At 41.1% G+C, this 23,816-nt stretch overlaps 1 protein-coding gene across 2 annotated transcripts in view; it reads right to left on the bottom strand.

Annotated features, from left to right (window-relative positions):
* Window positions 1-23,816, bottom strand: part of ERBB4 (erb-b2 receptor tyrosine kinase 4) — a 1,426,503-nt gene that overhangs the window by 1,137,242 nt on the left and 265,445 nt on the right. The gene's annotated exons all lie outside the window — the stretch shown is intronic.

The following is a 23,816-nucleotide window of genomic DNA, read 5'->3' as shown; positions in this document are numbered from 1 at the left end:
TAAGGTGGGCAATGATACCAAATGCTAATGAAATGTATGTAAACTTTTGACTTTGCAGCAAGTGATAAAAATGCCTTAAAGCATTCTCTCTCTCATTATTCTGGCATTTGGCAAATATTAATAATTGACCTAAAACGGGAAAGGTTTATTCTGATTTCATGTCAGATAATGAAAAAAACATGCATTTGTGTCTGTTTATATAATGTATGTAAACTTCTAGTTTCAACTGTATATATTTATGCAAATATATATAAATGAAGCTAAACTCCACTCGCTAGTTTGTAGTTCTGCAGAATTTCAGCAGATCAGGATGGGTCAGTACCTTGCACTGCTGCTTGGTTTCTGGTATCAGTGTGCAAGTTACTGTATATTCTTGTTTCATTGTATCAAAAGATCTAAGGCTCTGGTAACTTGGTAACAGCTTTTTCATGTGTAACACAACTGCAGGGAACAACAAAAATTTCCGCCTGATAAAAAGGATCTTTCATTTGACTTGATGTTTTGACTTTTACGTGACTGGAGCAGACAATGTCCAGCTTTGCAATATCTAAGGATGCCCATCAATAATTTCAGGAATTAGTGAACAGAAGCCAAGTGCTACGTTGACACTCACATCTACAGTTACTTGCAGCCCTCGGAAGGGTGTAGGATACGGCTTGTTTTTCCCTCAATTTATAACATATCACCACATGAATATATTCCACCTGTTGGTCTTCGTAAATCCTTTTTCCATTTTCAGATGAGGTTACAGGCCTTAAATGAACTGTATAAGGAGCCAGATGGCAGCCCTTGCAAAGAATAATGTGACATCATGTATTTATAAGTGCGAGGTATACCTTCTGCCAAAGAAAAGCCATAACTATTTGCACAGGGAGTGCTGCGGTGTACGTCGCTCTGTACGCCTGCCACACTGGCTCAGCGTCACAGGTGGAGGATTCATGGAAGGCTGCAGTGAAATCTTATTTCTGGAGATATTATAATCCTCATTGGCTTCTTGGTGCTTTGTCCACAATGAATACAAAGTAAACAGATGGGAGTTAATATTAGGAAAGAAAAGTCTAAACAAATTCATGTTTGTGTGAGAAGAAAAACCATATTAGAAACGTTTGATAATAGCATCTACTACGCCAGCTCCTGTAAATCTACATAGATCTACAAGACTGGGGAGTCCACCACTCCTCTGTGGGCCATTTGCATGGAAGCTGTTCCATCCTGCATGTCCACATGGATATTTTCTCTCTGAACCCTGCTTATACAGGTACTATACAGATGATCAGGTTTTTAATACATCAGATAGGGATTATATACATTAGGTAGGACTGCTCTATTATGGGTATACCTTGGCGATTGGTGGAGCAGCTTAATATACATTTTTTTTGCAAAAAAAGTATTAACTAAATACCCTGTATTTTTTTCATTTTTTGACTAGCACTTTCTCATTTACTGTGACTTCTTTACAACAGAGTATTTTTGACCTCGCTGTGCTCTTTTTGTGTCATAGATCTACAAAAACTGTAAACTTTCATAAAACATTAGTTATACATTTTACAACAATCTTATTAATTGGAAAGTGTTAGCAAGTTATAAAGTTACAGAGTGCTCTGCTGTAAACAATCCCTTCTTATTATAAGGGTCCCTGGATCACAAGGTCCTGCGATCATCTGTAAACTGGATCAGGCATAGAGCGTGCAATTTGATGGCAGCATTACTACAGGATAAAGGAAGCGCTGCAAGTTTTCCACTGAAATTAATGTGCTGCATGTGTAATGCAATCCCTCTCCACACTACAGCTTTCTGTGTACATTGTCTATTGACAGGGAGCTGCTAATCAGAGGAAGGGGTGTGGCCGGACCAGGGCTCACAGGAGCTGTAGTCCAGACACTGATAATTATCTTTTGGTGAGAAAACAAATAAGTGACACATCCCTGAAATCTGTGCCTCAGCCCCTACCTCATGTTATCCTCAGATTACATACTCTGCTGACAGATCCACTTTAACATAAGTTATTCTCTGTTGTCACTGGCTCAATTTGAGACCTCCTTTAATATTTCCTCAATAAGGAAAAATTAGTTTTCTAAAGCAAACAATATCTTCAAGCCATATCTTTACTTTTGTTTTCCTGCGCAATCAGACCTTTCAGTATGGTAAAATGTTCCTACGCTGTTGGTGGTATAGTCATAACAAACTGTACCATGCCAGGATATTATCATGCACCGGTCTACTAAGCTTTGAACCCAAGCACAATGCCCTCTTGTACGTTCCCAGTCCAGTTATTTTTTGCCTTTTGGAAAACTGGAAATACTTTTCTATAGTAACAGAACCCTACCTTCCAAGTTGTTCGCTGGTTAAAAAACATTGGGGGCTCATCCTTAGAATACTACAAACCACTTGTTAAACACAGTGAAGGTTTCCCAAGCTCCTTTACCAGCTAGGCCCCTGTATTGTTTAGATGAGCACAGTGGTCATCTGTAGAGGTGGCTGTGACGCCCCCTGAGGAAGCCATCAGCCACAAATCAAGCATGTAGTGCTAATCTCCGCTTCCACTATGGGGAACATGCTCCGAGTGACCTACTATATCACGAGAATTGTGTGATAATTGGATTGTTTTAGAATGTTCCTGTTATATGCGCAGTGTGCCACTAATTTTATGTCTTAATCGATTTACAAATTGCTACTGTTTTATTGGTATACCGGGTGGAGGTGGAGTAATGTTTTCTCAGTTGTATTTTGCTAAATTCCTTTTTAAGACAAATTATAACTATATCATATTTTTCATACTTATGCCCTGCAAATCTGGCTGTCAGTCAAAGTGCCAGGGCGTGATTCCAGCCGCTACTCACAGTATAGGCATGCCTATATAACTGAAAGCTGATGGCTCCTGGGAAGAATAAAGGGAATTTTTTTTCCGGGTTGCCGCACTTTCAGCACAGCGGTCGGGCACCTTCATGACGCTATTAAGCTGCAGATTAACCCTTCATTTTCAGGTTAATAGCGTTACCCAACCTAACAGGTTCCCTTTAAATATTAAAAGTCTATAGACCTCTACTTCTGAAATGCAATTAATATCACAATTCTAAGTGTATGTGCTCTCATGGTTGTAGCAGGACAGATAAATAGAAATGAGCTTGATAATAAATGTATCGCCTGCTGTGATTTGAAAGTTTCTGCTAAAATCCATCAGAACATGGAATGATAATTATGAAGAGGTCTTGTTTTCACGGAGGATTATTTATCAATGATGGGCTGCAATCACAGCACATGAGTAAAATGTCTTTTACATTCTACTTTATGTTCTGGGATTTCGCAAAGTAAATCTCACCTTCTGCACTGTATCATTCAGCGGCTCAGATGCGGCACAGCAGGGCCGCTCGCAGTACAACCCAGTTGGAAAGATGTATTTTGGAGTATAAAAGACACACTGTGCTGGGCCTGAGCCGGACATAACATACCCACTGACAAATCTCGCAAGGCAAACACACCTTCAAAGACAACGCAAGAGCGATTTACAAAATAATTAACTAGAAGTCTTTTTGTGGTGCTGCCAAATCACTGTTTTTTGAAATGACATGGCGTTCTGAGCCCCCATAAAATAATAATTGGATTTCTTTGTAGCCGGATTTATAAAAGGAGCACAGAACAGTGTGGACACGATGTAAGAATAAATTATTTTCCTAATAGATGTTTAACTCCTTCTTTACTCATAGAAATAGGCATTGACATATCAACAAACTTTGCATAAATCAAAACCAGATTGCATATTCCTATGGAAGTCTAAGGAGAGAGGAAAGGGAAAGATGGAGGAGCAGAGTGAGAAGAACAGAGACACAGACAGAGCCACGTTGTTGCTTTCTAGCAAGTTCTTGTATGGTCTTCTGAACATTTACTATACAGAGACAGGAGGACAGGCAATGTTTGGGAGACATTATAGCAGTGAGTCACCACCCACTAGCCCAGAGACAACTGAAAATTAGAGATAAATCCTGCAGAGAGGATTACTGGTTAAAAAATTACCAAGTAAAGCTAATGTAACGGCCAGAAATTATGTTTATCATCATGTACACACATGAAAGCTTATACTAAAAAGTCACCTGAAATGACAGGTACACTTTAACCCCTTAACGAGCAGAGGTATTTTTGGTTTTGTATTTTCTTTTTTTGCTCCCCTTCTTCCCAGAGCCGTAACTTTTTAGTTTTTCCTTCAATATGGCCATGTGAGGGCTTGCTTTTTTGCGGGATGAGTTGTACTTTTGAATGGCACCATTGGTTTTACCATATTGTGTATTTAAAAATGAGAAAAAAATTTCAAGTGCTGTGAAATTGCAAAAAAAGTGCAAACCCACAGTTGCTTTTTTTTTTTTTGCCATGTTCACTGAATGCTAAAACTGACCTGCCATTATGATTCTCCAGGTCATTACAAGTTCACGGACACCAAACATGTCTAGGTTATTTTTTATTTAAGTGGTGAAAAAAATTCCAAAATAGCATCTACATTTTTCGTGATCTGGGGTTGGTGAGGGCTTACTTTTTGTGTGCCGAGCTGATGTTTTTAGTGATACCATTTTGGTGCAGATATGATCTTTTGATCGCCCGTTATTGCATTTTAATGCAATGTTGCTTCAACCAAAAAAACATAATTCTGGTGTTTTTACTTTTTTTTCTCATTACGTCATTTAGCGATTGGGTTAATTCTTTTTTATATTGATAGATCGGGTGATTCTGAATGCGGCGATACCAAATATGTGTATGTTTGATTTTTTTTTTATTGTTTTATTTTGAATGGGGCGAAAGGGGGTGATTGGAACTTTTATAGTTTTTTTTATTTTTTTAATATTTTTAAAAACATTTTTTTTTCCTTTTGGCATGCTTCAATTGTCTCCATGGGAGACTAGAAGCTGCCATAATCCGATCGGCTCTGCTACATACGTGCGATAATCAGATTGCCTGTGTGTAGCAGAATTGCTCACTTGTTATGAGCGCCGGCCACTGGGTGGATCTCATAGGAATCCAGCAGTAACAACCATAGAGGTCTGCTGGAGACCTCTGGCTGTCATGCCAACCCATCGGTGACCCGCAATCATGTGATAGTAGTGATGAGCGAGTGTACTCGTTGCTCGGGTTTTCCCGAGCACGCTCGGGTGACGTCCGAGTATTTATGACTGCTTGGAGATTTAGTTTTCATCACGGCAGCTGAATGATTTACAGCTACTAGCCAGGCTGAGGACATGTGGGGGTTGCCTGGTTGCTAGGGAATCCCCACATGTAATCAAGCAGGCTAATAGCTGTAAATCATTCAGCTTCCGTGATGAAAACTAAATCTCCGAGCACTAACAAATACTCGGAGGTCACCCAAGTGTGCTCGGGAAAACCCGAGCAACGAGTAAACTCGCTTATCACTAGTGACCGGTCATCGATGGTCGGGAATTCTAGCATGCTTGCCGGAAGCGCGAGTTAAATGCTGTCACAGATTCCACCTGCAGCTGTTAGAGGCACATGTCAGCTGTTCAAAACAGCTGACATGTGCTGGAAAAGATGCAGGTTCACCGCCGGAGCCCACATCAAAGGGAGGGAGCAAAATAATGGCGTACTACTACGCCCAATGTCAAAAAGGGGTTAATACCAAATTCTTGTGCACTGTCAATTTTAAGATTGGTTTTGAATAATTGTCTTTGAACTATAATGCCTATAAAAAATATTTATGATCAATGCGTCCACTGATGGCCACTGTCTTCCATCCATACTAGAAGCTGCCATAATCCGATCGGCTCTGCTACATACGTGCGATAATCAGATCGACTGTGTGTAGCAGAATTGCTCATTCACAATATGTGTTCTCCATAGAGGCTACAATAACAAACTGCAGAAATGCGGATGTCATATCAGCATTGCCCTCCTTTGGAAACACAGTAGAAGAGTCTTTGTATGAAAAGTGGTAGCTCATCCGCTAATCTCCGCATCTATCTTACCTCTCTGCAGAAAATGTGACTGGCACAGGAAGGGCAGAAGAGGCCAACAAATTAAAAGGAGGCGATATAAAAAGATGATTGACTAAACTAATTCTGCAACAAATGACTTTCAAGACACGCAGGCCGTTGCTTATAACTGTATTACTGTACTGAAAATGTTTATTATTACTGTCAAATCTGCTTCATGTTAAATGAAACCACATCACAACAATATGAAGTTTTCTTAGGGATTTCTGTGGTGACAGTATAGATACTGTATAGATATATATATATAGCAAATAACATGTAATGGCAAGCAGGATAACTGGCGCGTATCTAACAATTCCCCCGACTGAGGAGCTGCTGCTCTGATGGTATCTGCTGGGACCGGAAGTGATGAGTAGAGTTGAGTGACCATGTTTGGAATCAGTCGCCAAATCTGAATTTGCCATATTTGAACCCTATTTGTTCTGAATTTATGTTTGATGATCGGTTCCGAACACATTCAATAATTTGTACTCCCATTGACTCCAACGACGTTTGGCTGTGTTCGGTGAATATTGCAAAACAATATTTGCCGCCAATCGTAATCAGAACCAAATTTTGAAAAAACTCTAGTGATGATGCCTCGAGCACCAGTTACCTTAATGCTGGATTCCAGTAGTAAGTATTGCTTCTTTATTATATAAGGATACCTACCTTTAAGTGTTGTCCATTACTTTAACATTGATGGTGTATCTTTGGGATAGGTCATCAATGGCTGATCGGTGGGGGTATGACACCTGGCATCCCTGCTGATCAGCTGGTCTCGGTATCGGCCAGAACTGCTCAGTTATGAGCTGCACAGCTCAGGTTCGTCTACTGTATAGTAGCCAAGGCTAAGCAGCGCACAGTCTCCCACTATTGACTTGAATAGTTGGCAGACATGCAGTACCCAGCCATGACCACTATACAGTAGACAGAGCTGTGCTGTGTAGCTCCATAACTGAGCAGTTCCAGATGCCATCAACACCAAGAACCAGTCCCGGGGTGTTCCACCGAACAGACATCGATGACCTATTCTAAGGATAGACCATCAAAGCTAAAGTAGTGGACAATCTCTTTAATTACAAATTTTATTCCCCATGCCAATATTTTTATTCCTCACATCTGTTTTGCCACACTGGGGTCCTAGGTTGGAACCTGACCAAGAGCAGCATCTGAATAGCGTTAATTGGCTTCCTAAGAAATTGACCCGCGTGTGCATGATTGAGATAAGGACGCTTGATTGTGAGACTCATTGGAGACTTATCTGAATCGTCATAAATTCTGTAGAGCTGCACAATATGTAAGAAACAGGAAAAAACACACACGTAAAATAATACATTAATCTGAGATACAATAAAACTGTAGATTTCTAGAGTAGCGGAACGTACGAGGCGATACCTGATTTCCTGAAACGTTAAGAGAAAATGTAACAGCTTACAAGAGAACAATGCAGCCTGACTTCCTGCTGCCGATAAAATCCCATGACAAAAACATCTGTAATTAAATAAGAAAAATAATAATAATTATGCTACAAGCCTCACGCTAATCTCCAGGAACTACGGAATCTCGGAAGGCTGAATAAACATGAATAGAGAGCAGGATCTTAATCCCTCTTTGGGCAAATAATTAATTACAAGACAGAATGGCTGATCCCTCTTTCTTGACCTGGCGAACTGCACTTATAACCTCAATCTACTTTTCCTGATTTCACAGTGTTATCAGTGGTAGGAGTGAAATGCTTTGGTTTACACATACAATGCACATGGACAAATCTCTTTACTCCATCAATACCTATAGGAGGTTTATATTCTGTGATCACCCGAAACGCACCAACCTTTATGTGATACAAATGACGCTGACTGATTCACTGTGTAAATGACCACATGTAAGCAAAATTACCATTGCTGAAAAAAAAAAAATTACATACCCCCCAAAAAATCATCCTATAAGGTCATTTAAACCAAACCTGTAATTTTATTTATGCTGCTAAAACCACAGGCACCATAAATCAGAGCCTGGCTGCACAATTGGTCCGGGTATAATTTGCTCTGAAACGCTCCAGCATTTTTAAAAAAAATACAGTTTTAAAAGCCAGTAAAGAGAATCCGTAAGCAGCTGTTTGCTGTGTAATTGGAGGGCAGCATGAGGTAGGAGCTGAAACATTGATTTCAGTGATGTGTCACTTATTGGGCTGTGTGCTATTGTGTCAATACAAATGAGTGGTTAATCATGTGGTCAGACTCTACGTCCCCTTCTCCATGCGAGTGGCAGTGGTGTATCGTCCTCCCGGCCCCTCTCATCAGTTCCTGGATCACTTTGCCACCTGGCTTCCACACTTTCTCTCCTGTGACACCCCCACCCTTATCATGGGTGATTTCAACATCCCCATTGCCTCTCCCCTCTCCCCATCTGCTTCTCACCTTTTATCTCTATCCTCCTCTTTCGGCCTCTCGCAGCATACTAACTCTCCAACACATGAAGATGGAAACTCCCTTGACTTGGTCTTCTCCCGGCTTTGCTCAGTGGATGATTTCACAAACTCTGCTCTCCCACTCTCTGACCACAACCTTCTTTCGTTCTCTATCAAGAACTGCCATCTCGCTCAGGTCACCCCCACTTTCCACACTTATAGAAACATACAGGCCATTAACACCCAGAAACTTATGAAGAACTTGCAGTCCTCATTGGCCCCAATTTCCCTCCTCATTTAAGCATGCCATCATACATCCATTACTTAAAAAACCATCCCTCGATCAAAACTGTGCCACTAATTATAGACCTGTCTCTAATCTTCCCTTCATCTCTAAACTCCTCGAACGCCTGGTCCACTCCCGTCTTACCCGCTATCTCTCAGATAACTCTCTTCTCGACCCTCTTCAATCTGGCTTCCGCTCTTTACACTCTACTGAAACTGCCCTCACTAAAGTCTCTAATGACCTACTAACAGCTAAATCTAATGCTCACTACTCCATGCTAATTCTCTTGGATCTCTCTGCAGCATTCGATACTGTGGATCATCAGCTCCTCCTCACTATGCTCCGCTCCATCGGCCTCAAGGACACCGTTCTCTCCTGGTTCTCCTCCTATCTCTCTGACCGATCCTTCACTGTATGTTTTGCTGGTTCCTCCTCCTCTCACCTTCCCCTTACTGTTGGGGTTCCTCAAGGATCAGTCCTAGGCCCCCTACTCTTCTCTTTGTATACTGCCCCTATTGGACAAACAATCAGTAGATTTGGTTTCCAGTACCATCTCTATGCTGACGACACCCAATTATACACCTCTTCTCCTGTTGTCACACCGACCTTTTTAGAAAACACCAGTGATTGTCTTACCGCTGTCTCTAACATCATGTCCTCCCTCTATCTGAAACTAAACCTGTCAAAAACTGAATTCCTCGTGTTCTCTCCCTCTACTAACCTACCTTTGCCTGACATTGCCATCTCCGTGTGCGGTTCCACCATTACTCCAAAGCAACATGCCCGCTGCCTTGGGGTCATCCTTGATTCTGACCTTTCATTCACCCCCCACATCCGATCATTGGCTCGCTCTTCTTACCTGCATCTCAAAAACATTTCTAGAATTCGCCCTTTTCTTACTTTCGACTCTGCAAAAACTCTTACTGTGTCACTTATTCATTCTCGTCTGGACTATTGTAACTCTCTACTAATCGGCCTCCCTCTTACCAAACTTTCCCCGCTCCAATCTGTCCTGAATGCTGCTGCCAGGATCATATTCCTCACCAACCATTACACCGCTGCCTCTACCTTGTGCCAGTCATTACACTGGCTACCCATCCACTCCAGAATCCAGTACAAAACTACTACCCTCATCCACAAAGCACTCCATGGCTCAGCACCACCCTACATCTCCTCCCTGGTCTCAGTCTACCACCCTACCCGTGCCCTCCGCTCCGCTAATGACCTCAGGTTAGCATCCTCAATAATCAGAACCTCCCACTCCCGTCTCCAAGACTGTACACGTGCTGCGCCGATTCTTTGGAATGCACTACCTAGGTTAATACGATTAATCCCCAATCCCCACAGTTTTAAGCGTACCCTAAAAACTCATTTGTTCAGACTGGCCTACCGCCTCAATGCATTAACCTAACGATCCCTGTGTTGCCTATTCAAAAAAAAAAAAAACAATCAGGTTCCTCGCATCATGTTCTCATTCACTTTATGCAGTTAATAGCCCTCTGTGTCTGTACTGTTACATACTTAGGCAATTAACTGGTTCATGCAGCTTTACATGAACACCCGAGCCTTACACTATGGCCGGTCCGAATAACTATAGCAATTGTTACCATCCACCTCTCGTGTCTCCCCTTTTCCCCATAGTTTGTAAGCTTGCGAGCAGGGCCCTCATTCCTCCTGGTATCTGTTTTGAACTGTATTTCTGTTATGCTGTAATGTCTATTGTCTGTACAAGTCCCCTCTATAATTTGTAAAGCGCTGCGAAATATGTTGGCGCTATATAAATAAAAATTATTATTATTATTATTATTATTATTATTAATCATCTAGAGATTAACACTACGGGACTATAGCACACATGCATCCTGGTCCAACTCCGCCCTCACCAGTGATTAGCAGCTTACAGTCAATATACAATGTACACAAAAAGCTGACAATCTGTAGTGTGGGCAGGGGCAGCTTTGGCAGGGGCAGCTTTCTGAGTTCTGCTGTATGCTACCTCTAAACACTCTGATTGTGCAACAACTGCTGCACTCAGTAAACTAAGTGACACATCGCTGAATTCTGGGTCTCTTTTCCTACTTCATGCTGCTCTCAGATGAGGTGATAAAAACCATTAAGAGAATCTGTCAGGTAGGTTTTCACTATGGAATCTGAGAGCAGCATAATGTAGCGCTAAGAGTAACAAAATGTAGAGCTGCCTGAGACCCTTATTCCAGCACTCTAACACTTACTCGTCTGCTTTTGTGCAGCTTTGATAAAATCCCAATTTTCTGTAATGCAGATGTAGCAGTGGTCAGTGTGCTGAGCTGTGTTACACTGATTAGCTGGCCTGCTTAGTACTATACGCCTTGTCTAGCAGTGATAATCTTCTGCTGATAAAATACTGATTGTATTGAAACTACAAGATACTGCTCAGCAAGTGACACATCCCTGGAATCAGGGTCTTCGCCCCTACATTAGGCTGCACTCAGATTAAATAGCAAAAACCTGCTGACAAATACCCTTTCCGAGCCTTTACGACTAAAAATATACCTGATTGCAATTATGCAGCAAGGCTCTACTTCATGCTGCCTGAAGTTTGTGCAACATGACCAAAGTGACAGGCTCTATGTATTAGTAAAAGTCACAGGCTGGACATTAATATACTAGATTTCTTTAAGACTTGACTGTAGCTTAGGAGTCATTTACATACATTATTAGTTACATATATGTAGGCACAAATGAGGATACCACTACATGGGGCATAAAAGGGTGACTGCTTCTATTTCAGGGCTCAATTACTTTGTGGTGGACACAGAGGTGAGTGACCGTAATCCTGTGTGGGACACTATTTTTTATGTGGTACAAGAAGGGGTACAGGTATTGTGATAGAGGAACACTGGAAGGCATTATTGCTGTATGGGAAGCACTGAGGCGGGCATTCAGGGCAGCAGCAGGATGTGGCATTTCTGAGCCTGCTGTATCTAAGCCTGCACGGGTATAAAACTTGACTTTAAGTTTTGCTGTCTTCAAAAGTTATGTTGTTTCTTTGATAGTTTATTATTTTAAGGGGTATATGTTTTATGACTTCTGACTTTAGCAACCCCTCCTAACGGAAGATAACCAACCAGTCATCTGACCAATGATGAAGCCTTCCAGCTAACTTAAAGAGGTTGCCGAAAGTGAAATGTATACATATATTGTAGGTATGGATTGTCTACAAATAATAAACAGAGATATAATTACCTTATAGTTCCCTCAACACTGTCCACTGTTCAGAGTGTCATCATTTTTTCTTGGTCGAAGAGGGAAAATAATTTTTTCCACCTACTCCATTTTTTTAGTCACTGAAAATTGTACAACGCTCGGATGTCATCCGAGTGCTGTCTGATTTTTCCCACGGATCCATAGACTCACATTGACAATTTTGATCCAGCATTTGGATCAAAATCTGACATTCAATGCTCCACAGAATATCATAGGTACACGTGATCAGTGAGAACCGAGGATAGAGCTCATATGAGAATATTGGTTTTGTGCACGAACACTAAGGGTGCACATTGTAAAACGAGCACTAAGGGTGCACACTGTAAAATGAGCACTACGGGTGCACACTGTAAAACGAGCACTACGGGTGCACACTGTAAAACGAGCACTAAGGGTGCACACTGTAAAATGAGTACTAAGGGTGCCTACTGTAAAGCGAGCACTCAGGGTGCGCACTGTAAAATGAGTTCTAAGAGCGCAGACTGTAAAACGAACAGTAAGGTCACACACTGTAAAATGAGCACTAAGGGCACACAGTGTAAAACGAGCACTAAGGGCACACACAGTAAAAGGAGCACTAAGGGCACACACAGTAAAAGGAGCACTAAGGGTACACATTGTAAGATGAGCACTAAGGGCGCACACAGTAAAACGAGCACTAAGGGCACACACTGTAAAACGAGCACTAAGGGCGCACACAGTAAAACGAGCACTAAGGGCACACACTGTAAAACGAGCACTAAGGGCACACACTGTAAAATGAGCACTAAGGGCGCACACTGTAAAACAAGGGGAGTTAGCAGTAGAGCCACAAGTGATTGGAAATCGACCCAGTAGTGTAGCAGTGAAGAGGAAGAATAAACATTTAATAAGAGGTGTAAAGGTACCTTCACACATAACGATATTGTTAACGATATCATTGCTTTTTGTGACGTAGCAACGATATCGTTAATGAAATCGTTATGTGTGACAGCGACCAACGATCAGGCCCCTGCTGGGAGATCGTTGGTTGCTGAATAAAGTCCAGAACTTTATTTCGTCGCTGGATCTCCCGCTGACATCGCTGGATCGGTGTGTGTGACACCGATCCAGCGATGTCTTCACTGGTAACCAGGGTAAACTTCGGGTTACTAAGCGCAGGGCCGCGCTTAGTAACCCGATGTTTACCCTGGTTACCATCCTAAAAGTAAAAAAAAACAAACACTACATACTTACCTACCGCTGTCTGTCCCCGGCGCTGTGCTCTGCACTCCTCCTGCTCTGGCTGTGAGCGCCGGTCAGCCGGAAAGCAGAGCGGTGACGTCACCGCTCTGCTTTCCGGCCGCTGTGCTCACAGTCAGTACAGGAGGAGTGCAGAGAAGCTGAGCGCCGGGGACAGACAGCGGTAGGTAAGTATGTAGTGTTTCTTTTTTTTACTTTTAGGATGGTAACTAGGGTAAACATCGGGTTACTAAGTGCGGCCCTGCGCTTAGTTACCCGATGTTTACCCTGGTTACCGGCATCGTTGGTCGCTGGAGAGCTGTCTGTGTGACAGCTCTCCAGCGACCAAACAGCGACGCTGCAGCGATCCGGATCGTTGTCGGTATCGCTGCAGCGTCGCTTAAGGGGCCTTAGTCCAGCAGGATGTAACCAAACTAATCCCATCACTAAGAAAGCAAGGGAGAAAAGAACTGTAAGGGATGTGAGTTTGTAAATTCAGCTTTTTTTTATTCTCATGTAAGAGGCTGAACGTTATCACACTTCACCACTCTGTATGATCTCATGTTACACCTCTGGTCTCCAAGAAGTGACAGGGATTTAGCAAACAGCTGTTCAGGATCATGTCAGCACCAGCACTGAGATCAGATAGAGTCACTGGATGCAGGGCGGCCAATGTCAGACCTTCCTGCAGCTACTGCTAGTGAGAAGGTGTCAGGGAAGGTCTCCTTGTTGGATTGTGCCACCTTCCCGGGTTTAGCAGAATCAATCACACATTGTTTTCTGCAAGCAATGGGCAAAGTGGATCTGCCAGCGACGTATTACTGCATTTTATACTCTGCAGAACGCCATGATTTCCCATGGCTGAATTAGGAGAATTTTCTCTGACTAGTTTGGAATTAGTGATTTAGCAAAACAAATCATGACAGTTTTTGGGAGTAAAGGGGATGTTTCGTCTTCCCACCCTACATCAAATCTATGATTGTATCTGAGGCAGCGCTGTGTATGCTGCCTCTATAGCACAGAATAGGCTAGAATTAGGTAATCATGATGAGATACTTGTGGGTGCCTTATGAGCGCCAGTTTTATTTGCTGTTGAGCCAATTGCAAAGACCTGTTTTAGTTTATGTGACTAATTCTGGGTTGTTTGTCAGATTGATTTCCTCTGTGATTTCATTTGGATATAGAAATAAAAGTATTATATTGTTAATAATAATAATAATAATAATAATAATCATGTAATTATTACTTTATAAAGGAGAACTCGGGCTTTAGTATTTGAAATGGGCATTATGTGGCATCGTTATATGAATGTTTGAATACATTAGAATACAAGGCAGCACAGTGGCTCAGTGGTTAGGAGCACTGTTGCTTTACAGCTCTGAGGTCCTACATTCGAGTCCCACCAAGGACAAAATCTGCAAGGATTTGCATGTTCTCCCTGTGTTTGCGTGGGTTTCCACTGGGTACTTGTGTTTCCTTCCACTCTCCAAATATTTATAGATAGGTCATTTAGATTGAGATCCCCAGTGCAGACAGTGATGATAATTTCTGAAAAGTGCTGGGGAATATAGTGGTACAGGTCCTGTATAAGAAATAATAAAATAATTGCTAGTACTAGTAGTAAGCAAAAAAAATAGTTGAAGTGCTACTTCATATGGATATGTATTTGGAACAATCATTTTTTTTAAAGGATTATTAATGTGACTCATGATCAAACAATATGGACCGATCTGAGAGCAAGTGAAGCATTACAGCCATCGCTGGAGGTAATGGTCTTTCTAGAGAAGGCACAGAAGTGCCAGTTTATCCAGAGCTACAGACACTCTATAAATGACTACGTTCCCACCATGAGTTTTTAGTGTGTTTTTGATGTTGCAGATTTTTTGCACCTTTTCTGCACCTATTAAAGGGGTTGTCTGGTCCAAACCAATAAGTCTGCAGTCACTCTGTTTGATTGCAGACTTATACATCCCCCGCGCACGCACTTTCATTTGGATCAGATAACCTTTTAAGTAAAATGGGCTACTTGCAATTTTTTTAAAAATATGCTGTGTAAAAAAACACCAAAAGCTCCTTGTGTGAACGTAGCCTAACTGGACCCACTTTTGCCAATATAAATGTAGATAATCCGCAGGTAAAAAAAAAACGCATAAAAATACATGTAATTTGCAGATCAACTGTATCAATAATATTTTGTCAAAACCAAATGCCCAGAAGTATCAAAAAACAGCATTAGACCGGTTTCACACGTCCAGATAATTCCAGTACCGTATAAAAGAGGTACTGGAGTTATCCGTGTCCGTGTGTCCGTGTGCTCACATGGCACATCAGTGTGGCACACATGCGGCACACGTGTGCCACCCGTGTGCCCACTGGGTACCACACGCACCGTTCAGGAGACAGCGCTAAAGTTTAGCGCTGTCCCCTGCATCGTGCTGAATCCGCGATTCATATCTTCCCTGCAGCAGCGTTTGCTGCAGAGAAAATATGAATAATAGTGTTTAAAATAAAGATCTATGTGTCCCCCGCCCTCCCACCCCCTGTGCGCCCCTCCACCCCCTGTGCACCCCCCCGCTGTTCTGAAAATACTCACCCGCCTCCCTCGTTGGCTGCCGCTGCTTCCTGGTCTGGCCGCATCTTCTCCTGTATGCGGTCACGTGGGGCCGCCGATTACAGTAATGAATATGCGGCTCCACCCCTATGGGTTTGACACATAGATCTTTATTTTAAACATTATTATTCATATTTTCTCTGCAGCAAACACTGCTGCAGGGAAGATATGAATCGCGGATTCAGCACCAGTGGGGGGGACAGCGCTTAATGTAGCGTTGTCTCCTGCACGGCACACGGACTGCACACGGACATCGTCCGTGTGCGGTACGTGTTTTACACGGACCCATTGACTTTAATGGGTCTGTGTAATACGTGCGCTCCCACGAACACTGACATGTCTCCGTGTTTGTCACACGCAGACACGGTCCACAAAAAATCACTGACATCTGAACAGATGCATTGATTTCAATGTGTCTACGTGTGTCAGTGGCTCCGGTAAGTGAGGAAACTGTCACCTCACATACCGGAGACACTGACGTGTGAAACCGGCCTTATTGAAAACATGACACACCAACAAGAGATAACAAAAAACTTAGCAACAAAAACAAGATAAAAAATACATGTAAGAAGCACACAGAAAGATGCAATGAAAAAATGCAAGTAACTTAATTTCCAGAAAATCTGCAACATCAAAAACTCACCTAAAGCTGATCATGGGAACTTGGCCTCAATATGGAGGCTGGATACTGGACACTTTAAGACTATGTTCTTACGAAGAGATTTTTGGTGAGTTTTTGGTGTTGCATTTCTGCACCCATTTAGTAAAACTGGTTACTTGCATTTTTTCGAAAATACACAAAAACTCACAGTGGGAACTTAGCCTTACAAAGAAGCAGCCCTTTTTTTTTACAATACTCAGTGACAATAAAGGTATCCAGATAAATGACTGAATAGTAATTCATGGAATACACTTCTTTATACTCATTCCCATTTTATTTCCCCATGAATTGTAAACCATCTGAGTGCCTTAGAGATTTATGGATCAAACAATAGCAATGTATTTTGGTTATATAGTAGATTTCACCTTCTGGAGTAGACATGCAGTATATTCATAGGTACTTATGAAGTAGTGTATCTGATGTATCGTTACCATATATCAATGAAGCACACACAGTGAAAGTCTGGAAAAGCTCATCCCTCTCGTGGCTATCATCATTTCTCTTCTGTCCTTTTCCCTATTCTCTTCCATCTCACTCTTTAATCTTGACTTTGCATTTTTCGTCCGCTATTTTCATTTTTCATCTTGATCATAAATCTTTAAAAATGTTCTTCTCATTTGAATCACCAAAATGCAAATATCTCTGATTTGCTGAGAATGTTGAATCTGGTGAAATAACTCCACCAGCCATAATTATAAGCCTTGTAGCCTTATGGAGAGGGAGACACAAAATGCAAATATTCTTCATATTCTGAAGCCGGATCTACAGCCCTCTGGGATAGCTTCAGACGTAATACTCATCTCTTGGACTTGGTGAACCTTTCTGTCATGTCAAAGGTAGGGAAGTATAAGACTTTGAATAGAAATATTTTAATGTTTTTGTTTTTTTCCCTATATTTCACCCTTGGGGAATGTGCACACAACAAGTTTTTCCAGAGGAAGATGCTTCAGGAAATGCAAATTGACTCTTCAAAGAGGAAGAGGACAGTTGGTGCTATAGAGTTCTATCCTGTTCCTCTCTGAAGAGGCAATTTGCATTTTAAATTTCCCAGAGGAGCATTGCACGGCGAATAAGCCTCCTCATCTTGGCATGCCAGAGGCGGTATTCCAGTTATCACAAGGAGAAACCTTACTACTTAGACCTCAGGAAATGCTGTTTTTATTTTCTAGAGGGTCATTTTTTTGTTTATTTCCTGAGTGTTTTTTAAAAATTATGACCTCCATTTGTTTTAAGCAGCTTTCTAGCATTTTTGTGGCTTCTGTTTCTACTGGTATTTTCGGTTGATTTATTTTACCTCCATTCAATAATGAAGAAACCACTGGACATTTTTCAAGCAAAAAACACCTGCAAAACACTAAAGAAAAACACCCAGGGCATCTTAGGTCTTTTGAGCATTCTTAATCCCTTCCATTCTAAAATATAGACCTTTATAGAGTGAAAAATGCCTGAAGAATGGACCACTCGCTTCTTCTAACCGCTTGCCATCCTTGTAAACCTAAAGCGGTTAAAAGACACTCAAAAGCTTGAATATATGTACTGCAAATCGTTTTTTATTTACGTGTTCATTCCTTGGAGCATTTAGTTAGGGCCTTTCCGGCAGTTTTCAGAGCAGAATACACGTGAAAAACCTAACAAGGTCGTGCTTATTATTGCGGAGAGTCTTATAGGCAATGCTGGGTAAAAGTATGCAAATGAGCTTTCTACTTCAGAGGGGAGAAAACTATTTCTGCACTGCCGCTTAGTTACCCTGTAAGTCTATGCCTAATTATTAAAGGGAATGGGTCTTCAGAAAATCGCCTACTGGTTAAATCAGGTTTTTATTTAAAAACAAAAAAAAATTAATACATATTTTTTCTTTTTTTTCAGATTACTAACTGTATTTAAAAAAAAAAATGAAATCTTGCAATATTCACACTTGGGGCTATTCTAGACTCATACCTACCGTTCTGTAAGAAAATGTTTCAGAAGTCTCACTGTCATGGCAGACAGGTTTACAATGAGTTATCAACTTTATACACAGGATTAAAGATGAGTGAACCCAACCTTAGAGGTTCAGGATCGTAATCGTACCGGGTAGTTGGTCTCCGGTGTTAAACGCCGAACTGGACTTCTCCATTGCAATGTTCAGAGTTCTGCAGGAAGTCCATTGCAGAGAGAGAGATAGAGATAGAATTTTCCAAGCTGAAAAGTTTGGGTCCCCATTGTTTTCAATGGAGTTTGGGTTCTGGGTCAACATCGGGTGCAGTTCTGGTATCCAAACTGAACTTTGGAATAAAGTTTGGGTCAGGCACCAGAACCCGAAGTTCCACAGGTCCGTTGGTCCCTACACAAGATCCATAAAAAGCAATGTTCTAGTTTCACAATGACCTATGCTCATTCTCATTAGATGCTGCAATGCAATCGCATAAAGTCTGAGTCAGCCTATTGCTGCTATTGTACATGTGAATTTCATGGAAGTATGAGTCTAGAAAAGCTCTGGGCTAGAGATGAGCAAACTTGAGCTTCTGGGTTCCTACCGGTCAATTAGTGTCCGGTGCTACATGCCGATGTTTGGATTTCCAGGGGAAGTCTGTTGCAGAGAGAGAGAGAATTTTCTGGTTCAAAAGTTTGGGTTCTCATTGTTTTCAATGGGGTTTGGGTTCTGGTTGAAGCTCAAGTAAAGTTCTTGTAGGAGAATTGAACTTTGGAAAAAAGTTTGGGTAGGGTACCCGAACACAAACTTCCACGGTTCCGCTCAACCCTATTCTGGGTGTCAATATGGCATTTAATAACTCAAAATATTTAAAATAATTATTATAATAATTAAAATAATAATAAAACAAATGCATGCACATACAGCTCTGGCAAAAATTAAGAGACCACTGCAAAATGTTCACTTTGTCTGATTTTTCTCTTTATAGGGAAATTTTTGCGTAAAATGTAAATTGTTCTTTTATTCTATAGACTTCTGACAACATGTCTCTGAATTTCCAAGCAATAAATTTTGTATCTTTTACTTAAAAAGAGAAATGGTCAAAATTAAAAAAAAAAAAAAAACAGTGCTTTCAGACCTCAAATAATGCAAAGAAAACAAGCTCATAATCATTTAGAAACAACAATACTAATGTTTTAACTCAGGAAGAGGTCAGAAATCAATATTTTGTGGAATAACCATGATTTTTAATCACAGCTCTCATGCGTCTTGGCATGCTTTCCACCAGTCTTTCACACTGCTTCTGGCGCAAAAATGTAAGCAGTTCTTCTTTGTTTGATGGCTTGTGACTATCCATCATCCTCTTGATTACTTTCCAGAGATTTTCAATGGGGTTCAGCTCTGGAGATTGGGCATGACAGGGTTTTAATGTGGTGGTCTCTTAATTTTTGCCAGACCTGTGTATGAAACATAAAAACCTAATTTAAAATAGGTCATTTTCTGATAGCACATTCTCTTTTAGAGCTTGGAAAAATTACCAAGGACATTACTCAAGCAGCCAGAACCTTAGATACTGACTTACAGGGTATCGACATATAGGTGGCACCAGTGAGAGTTTTCTTGCTTCCAAAGGACAGCTAGTTTGTATTTTTTCTATCATAGAATCATAGAATGCTATGCTATAGTTGAAAGGGACCTCCTGGGTCATCGTGTCCAACTCTCTGCTCAATGCAGGATTCACTAACCCATCTCAGATAGATGTCTGTCCAGCCTCTGTTTGAAGACTTCCATTGAAGGAGAACTCACCACCTCTCGTGGCAGCCTGTTCCACTCATTGATCACCCTCACTGTCCAAAAGTTTTTTCTATTATCTTCTCCCTTTCAGTGTCATTCTTTATTACTGAAGACTACTTAAATAATGTACTGTGCTTCTACTTAACATATACTATTTATAATACTTTCTAGAAAATGCTATAAATCAATACCCTGTGACCCAAGAACCTAAAAACCTGTGAACTGTTTACAGTACCTGTATTACTCCAGAAGGTGAAGCTATCTGCTTATCAGTGATATGTCAAGCTATGAATAATGTGTAATATCCATCTATTTCTTTCTTGTCATCTTTAGAAAGAAAAAAAACCTTCAAGTGCCGTCACTCTATCAGCAAAGAAGAAAAAGGAGAGTTTGTAGTGGAAGACAGGTCAACATCAGTCTGCTGTTTATTAGGAAATGACAATGACCTCAACGGTGACTACTTCACAGCCACACGATGATTGACAGGCAAATTACTTGTACAGCTCCGATTTGGTCACTCAAGGTTTATGTTTTGTGTGAGTATTGAGACAGTGATGCATGAGAACAAGGACGATTTTGTGATATGTGAGGTGCTGTTTGGTTTCCAGAATAATTACCGATAAGACATTATTTTAAAGGTTTGTTGGATCAAGATTGAAACAAAAAATGATTGAATGTAATTTCTGTACGGTTTAAAATCAAAACATTTTTCCTTGAACTCCATTGCTGTTCTGACGGATCACCACTTAAGTCCCATGAGAAAGAAAAATGATAATGGTGGGACACCATAATGTAACTGGAGTTTTATGGGCTATAGAACAACTCTTGGACTCTCCACCTTTTTCCCACAGCATATAGTCAGCCAGTCCATAGCTTCCATATCAACGTACCCTCTATCCATATTCCGGCAGAATAAGGTCATCCAGTGTTGGCATACCTAGCGACCTCCAAGGAGTCCAATTTCAGAAAAAAAACAGTAACAACCTGCGACTCAGGTAATTGGCTTTCATTCACAGTTGTCCACTTTGAGCCCACGTACACCATACTAGACCACAGTACAAGCAAGATTGCTCACGAGAATGCTTACATGGGGCAAACAAGAGTGCTTACTGCTGCTGCGCCTCTTTGATGGTTTGCGTAAATTATGTAGTCCAGTGGCAGTGGAGCAGGTCACCTCCCAAGTGAACTAAATACAAAAGCTTCACTTATATGAAGCTGAACCTATGCATGAAAGGTAGGTGACACCTGAGGAAGCTGGTCAACACCAGTGATTCGCATGGAGACCTATATTTTCCCTGTTTTACATGATCTTTATCTGTACTCTACACAACTTATAAACATTTATACATATTCTGGGATTATCTCATGTTGTATTTATTCGATGTTTTATATTAGTGTGGGACTCACTTGCTTAATAGTTCACAATTCTTGGCATTAAATGTGGGATTCATTTCCAGTTTGAAGTTTTATCTTATGCTAAAATGGAAATTTCTTGTTTTTTTCTATTTTAAATATTTTTGATTATTGTTTTTACTTGTTGTTGACTTTTCTTTGATTATATAATAAAAGTTTAATTTTTGAATGTGCCAGGATTGTTGTGGATGCATCTTCTTTGTCTTTTTCTTCCAAGTATTCATTTATACCACCTTTCCTGTGCACTCCACTCCTTCTATATGTGTTATTTTTCATGGTGCCCACCAAGGAAGGTGAGAGACAGCTTTGTAGAGAACGGCGATGCTGGCCCAGGACCCTCAACCTAGTTGTAATTGCAGTCCCTCCAACTGTTATCGGATAAAGATAAGTTTACTAATTTCTCTACATCTTTCTAGACAAACCATTGCTTTTACACAAAACCTCCCTAATTTTTATTTTTTTTGCCATCATCAATTCTTCAAAAGTACTGGGATTTTATCTTCATAAAAAAATGGCAAAAAAAAATCTACATTCCTCAGTAGACAGTGAGCTCTGCCCAAGGTTTATTCACTCTATTGACCGGCCCCTAGCCAAGCATTTCCAAATTCCGAGGAACCATAGGGTTTCAATGAACTCTAGTTGGCAAACAATGACCTAAAAAAGTCTATTCTTCTATATAGACTGCACTTGTACCCATAGGAAATGCTAAATTGGGCTGCACACGTACACTAGGCCTCAAAAGTTGAATTAGGATGAAAGTTTCGATCAGCTACAATCCTAACACACTTGCTGATATCTAAAAATTGTATGCACGTTAGCAAAGAGCAACCACAAAGATCAGGGTGCAAAGAATTTCATTTTTGGATTGTTTTTTTTTTTATTAAATCCCCAGCTGCATCAAGTTAGCCCAATATTTGAAGATTTTATATGGGCAAAGCTTTTCCTATTACCCATAACTGCCAGTACAATATGCCAGCCTTGGGATAACTTTTACAGCGTGTTAGTAAATCACTTCGTTTAACACAGCACTGTCTATGGCAAGGTCATTCAGAACCCAGAGCAGCTAAAGGCTCTCATGAATTTTGGATACTGCCTTGCATCAAACTGCATCTATCATGAGCCGTGCATACTCTGTAATGTGTCAGAACGAACGCTAGATGCAGGGGAAATGGTCCAAGGAAATGCATTTTAAAATGCTCAGGAATGCTAATTCAGAATCCTGCCATCACATTCAACCAAAGTAATGTAATATTGGGTACAACATTAATGTTGCTTCGCTTAGTACTTTAAAAGAAATTGTGCATTAGTATAAGGTAAAATCAATTGTCTGCCAACAGTATAAAATGTCAGCAGGATCCAAATCCTAAACATCTAAAACATCTAAAGTGGTTGTCTCTTTTATTTTTATTTTTTTTAATTATTTTTGCTGTAGCATTTGCTTTTTTTGTAGACAATCTAAAAGTTATTATATAGGGATATATATTTATATCCAAGAGAAAAGGCCAAAAAAAAGTGCACTTACCCGTGTTCGGTGGTCACAATTTTTATTCGGACATTTTTCCAAAATATGCAGGGAGGGATGTGAACAAAGCGGACAACGGCTTTGTTCACATCCCTCCCTGCATATTTTGGAAAAATGTCCAAATAAAAATTGTGACCACCGAACAGGGGTAAGTGCACTTTTTTTTGGCCTTTTCTCTTGGACTTTCATGTTGTACTGCAAAAGTTGCACCCCGTTTTAATATAAAGGAATTTTATCGGTTCTCTCCTGAACAAAGGGTTGTTTTGATAATAGGGTCTAACCACAACAGCAGTGCGGGGTATTATTTTCCTGTTTTTGTTTCATATATATTTATATAATTACCTTAAATTGTCTGTCATCCACTTCTTTCTGGACGTCCTCGAAACTCACAATCCACCGCGCCGCACCGGAAGTACACCGATCGCCATATTGGAATACCCAAGTGATGGGTATTCCAATATGGCACCTGCTGGTGGTACAAGGCCTTTGTGCAGTACCACCAGTGGGTCATCGCCGGACTCCCCACTGCTGGGACTCCCCCGCCGCAAGAACCCCACTCCGCAAGGACCCCTCCCCACCGCTGGGATCCAGGCCTTCAGAGATCGCGGTATGCGTAAGCACTGAACACATATCGCGATGTCCGATGGAGAAGCAGGGATCGTGCCAGGATGGGGTTTGACCGGGGAGGGTGAGCCAGGCTATATTCACCTGTTTCCGTTCCACTGTTCCACTGTCGCGCGCAGCTCTGTCTTCTGCACTGTCTGGCTGTGATGTTCAGGTCAGAGGTCGTGA

The sequence above is a fragment of the Ranitomeya imitator genome, chromosome 7 (assembly GCF_032444005.1).
Source record: "Ranitomeya imitator isolate aRanImi1 chromosome 7, aRanImi1.pri, whole genome shotgun sequence".
Classification (NCBI taxonomy): domain Eukaryota; kingdom Metazoa; phylum Chordata; class Amphibia; order Anura; family Dendrobatidae; genus Ranitomeya; species Ranitomeya imitator.
The sequence above is the reverse complement of the archived record's forward strand: the minus strand, read 5'-3'. Positions and strand labels throughout refer to the sequence as shown.